We start from the raw sequence: 4,114 nt of genomic DNA on the forward strand, positions 1-4,114 counted from the left end.
ATTTTTTTGTTTTTTTTTTATTCCCCAATAAAGCACCAATCTTATTTTGTTATTTTTTTGTTTTTTTTTTGATTCCCCAATAAAGCACCAATCTTATTTTGTTATTTTTTTGTTTTTTTTTATTCCCCAATAAAGCACCAATCTTATTTTGTTATTTTTTGGGTTTTTTTTGATTCCCCTAAAAAGAACCAATCTTATTTTGTTATTTTTTTTTGGTAGTTTTAAACTCTACCCAAAACATCTATTAGATTGCGTAATTTATTTTCCACCCTCCTTGTCCTTTGTACAATTTCTCGGCTGGCCTGATTTATTTCCTTCACTTCTTTCCTGCACGCCAAGATTTCTGAAATTATCATCTGGGCAGTATGCGTGTCCAAGCCACCACCAGCTCCTGAAATGTGGGACAAAAGCATTTATTACAATTAGGCAGACCTACATCTAGATTACCTGAAGCTGGGTTAGATGATATTTCCTTACCGGATGTGGTGGCAGACTCATCCCGCGGGGGTGGGCCTTGGATCGGTGCTTCCTGGTTCTCTGCTTCATGTCGCCCTACAAGAATGAAGAAAAGGTGTTTTAAACATTATTTCAAAAGATTGTAGGCCTGAAAGAGGAATATGAATCATTCTTCAACTAATTTCGGGGACTATTGTTGGTTTTTAAATCCACTCTAAGCAGGACGCAGGATTGTAGGCATTGCCAAAGATGAATAAACTCGTTGTACCTTTGGTTTATTTTTCAACATGGAAGCAAACCAAGTATCCACTGGATGACCTCACCTCTGTGTTAACCCCTAAATAATGACGTTTTTGTGGCCAACAATTGTGCTACTGAGTCCATATGTGTCACCAACTGCTGAGCAGACTATCCTTTTCCTGTATATTGTCTTAATTTTGAGTATTAAAAACACATTGACATTAATTCCACAATGGATCTCACCCCCCCCCCCCCCTATAAAAAATGCTAAAATTTCATGTTTGTGGGCACAATCTTTGGTCGTACGAGTCGTCGTTCTAAATGAACGTCGACTTTTCCGACAAATATTTGGGCCCACAAACATGAAATACATACAGTACAACCTTAAAGAAAAAGCACATGGCGCAAATAGCAAACACAAGACAGGATTACACATCAAAATTACTTACTTCTTCTAATTTCTTTTCTGATTAGTTTCATGGTCTCTGGCTCCCGCAGCTTCAGGTCCGACCATCGCTTACGGAGTTGCTCGCGTGACCTTGTGACCCCAAACTTGCGGTACAGTCGCCTTTCAACCTTGTCCATAATTAGGGCCTTTAATTTGTTGGGATGTTCATATGGCCCGTGTTTGCAATCATAATCCTCCTCTCGGAGGATCTGAGCCATCTCCACCATCTCCATAAAGCTCATGTTGGTGGCTTTAAAGGTCCTTCTCCTGGATGGGCCAGCGGATCTGTGGGCTCTCTCTTGTTGTGGGGCAGGCATGTTGGAGGGCTGGGGTGCTGCTGCTGGCATCTTGTTCATGTGGGTGTGACGATAGAGAAGGGGCGGTGAAATCACGAGAAAGAACGTCAGGGGTGTGCATACGGGCGGAGCGTCACGCATGCGCGTGTATAAAGGGAAACCACGTGAGTGAAGGCGGCGTTCCCAATCTTTAGAAGATCGTGTCAGACGACGGTACGTAACTTGTTTTTGAACGTTTGAGTTTGTCACCTAGATATGGTGTTAACCTAGCAGAAAGAAGAAATAAACATAACTTTAGATTTAAGTCAGCCAAGATCTGCAAATGGCCCTTTCTAGTGCCAAGCTGTACGTAACCGCGGTTTCCTCGAACATTTTGCCAAAACTATGTTGTGTGGGCAATGTCGTTCTTTGACCATCAAAGGGGTCATTTTTGGCATGAAGAATCTTGTCGTTTGAATTCATTAGTAAACTTGAGCGTAATGCTTTTCTAACGTGACCGAGTATCAAACTCCTGCTCAGATAATTCCTTCTTGTCGATTGCGTGACGAAAGATAAGGGGCGGGGGGAAACATCGAATTATTTAAGCATGGGCGGACGACGTGTGCGGAGTGTATATAAGGCTCCAACACACGTGGCGTCTGTCCGACCGGGGTGCGGAAGAAAGACGTTTGAACGACAAACGTGTAGGTATGCTTAGAACTTGGGACAGCAGTGGCCTATTCAGGAAAGACAGACATTTAAGGGCTAGCTGGTGATAAAGAGTACTTGACTTTATAGACTGTGGATTGACAATATTTATTTTTCCTTGGTTTTGGACAGGAAAAGATGAACCAGTTCAACAAACCCGAGTTTTTGGAGATCTTTATTGACCGGTGGAGAGAACTTCCAGTTCTGTGGGCCACCAAAGACCCCATATCCCGCAACAAAGACTTGCGGAAAACAGCACTGGAGAGCCTGCTCCCACTTGTGCGGAGACAGGTGGGGTTTGATGTGACGACTGACCAGTTGGAGGTCAAAATTGGGACCTTGAGAGGCACCTACAGGAAGGCACGCAACAGGGTCTTGGCTTCGATGAGGTCTGGAGCTGGAGCAAGGCAGGTATATGTACCAAAGTTGTGGTACTATAGTAAACTGAGCTTCCTGGATGAACACCTGGAGGTAAAGGAGTCACTTTCTAGCCTTCCCCCCAGAAGGAACAGAAGGTCCAGCCTTCCCTCCAGCCTTCCCTCCAGCCTTCCCTCCAGCCAACCTGCTGCTCCCTCTGCAGATGAACCCTCTCAGCAGCCTTCCATCCTGGATGAAGATCCGGATTTGCCCAGCTGGAGCCAGGTATAGTACTTTCAATGTGCAAATGTGTGGTGTTTAAATGTTGTTAAAGAGATGTAAATTAAGATGTTAAAGGTCAAAAAAAGGTAGAGATAAAAGTGTTATACAGATCATTTGTCAGTATTGGCCAGGAATGATTTTTGTGTGATTCCCAAAAAAACATGGGTCACAATGATTGGCTTAGCTAAGTCGTGAAAAAAAATATGCAACAGTCAGGAGCTGAAAATTGAGTCTTATTTTTAAAAAAGAAAGTAAAACTGTACTTTTTTCCCATACACAGGACGAGACCAGCCAGCAGGAGGATCGGGAAAATGCCAGGCAGGAGGAGGGCAGGGTGAGTGGCTTGGAGGAGGCTGCAGGCCCAAGTAACTTGGACGAGGTGGCAGGCCCAAGTGGCTTGAACAAGGTGGCAGGCCCAAGTGGCTTGGACGAGGTGGCTGGGCGAAGTACCAGGTGTCAGGTGCCTCCTCTTCGCCTGCGTCCGAGAAGGCAGGTGAGGGATACGAGGGTGCGTGACGCCTCACTGGCCCTCATTCGGGACGCCCATGCAACCCTTCAGCAGCCTCCCACTGCTCAGGAGGGATTTGTGACTGTTGTTTTGGTAAAAATGGCAGACATGACAGTGGACCAGCGATTACTCTTTGAGGGACTCCTCATCACCCTAGCAAATCAGGGGGTGAGGGGTCTTCTCACGGAGGACACTGTCATTTGCAGACATGCCCATCCTCAGACACCAGATAACTCCCAACCTCCTCCACCTTCTTCTTCTCATGCTACTTCTCAACCTCCCCCACCTTCTTCTTCTCCTGCTCCTTCTCAACATTCTTCTTCCTCTTCTTCTCCTGCTCCTTCTCAACATTCTTCTTCCTCTTCTTCTCCTGCTCCTTCTCAACATTCTTCTTCCTCTTCTTCTCCTGCTCCTTCTCAACATTCTTCTTCCTCTTCTTCTCCTGCTCCTTCTCAACATTCTTCTTCCTCTTCTTCTCCTGCTCCTTCTCAACATTCTTCTTCCTCTTCTTCTTCTACTACTCCTACTCCACCTTCTTCTACTGCTCCTCCTCCTTCTACTGCTTCTTCTACTGCTCCACCTCCTTCTACTGCTCCTCCTCCTTCTACTGCTCCACCTCCTTCTACTGCTCCTTCTACTACTCCTCCTCCTTCTACTGCTCCTTCTACTTCTACTGCTCCACCTCCTTCTACTGCTCCTTCTACTACTCCTCCTCCTACTGCTCCACCTCCTTCTACAGCTCCTCCTCCTTCTATTGCTCCACCTCCTCCTCCTCCACCTCCTCCTCCTCCACCATCTTCGTCTACTCCTCCTCCACCACCTTCGTCTACTCCTCCTCCT

At 45.8% G+C, this 4,114-nt stretch overlaps 1 long non-coding RNA gene across 1 annotated transcript; it reads right to left on the reverse strand.

Annotated features, from left to right (window-relative positions):
• Positions 1-205: 205 nt before the first annotated feature.
• Positions 206-929, reverse strand: LOC120939621. Its single transcript, XR_005749317.1, has 2 exons — positions 478-929; positions 206-391 (listed from the first exon to the last, which is right to left on the reverse strand). It is a non-coding gene; the product is annotated as an uncharacterized LOC120939621 (long non-coding RNA).
• Between the last annotated feature and the right edge of the window lie 3,185 nt (positions 930-4,114).

The sequence above is a fragment of the Rana temporaria genome, chromosome 5 (genome assembly GCF_905171775.1).
Source record: "Rana temporaria chromosome 5, aRanTem1.1, whole genome shotgun sequence".
In the NCBI taxonomy this organism is placed as follows: domain Eukaryota; kingdom Metazoa; phylum Chordata; class Amphibia; order Anura; family Ranidae; genus Rana; species Rana temporaria.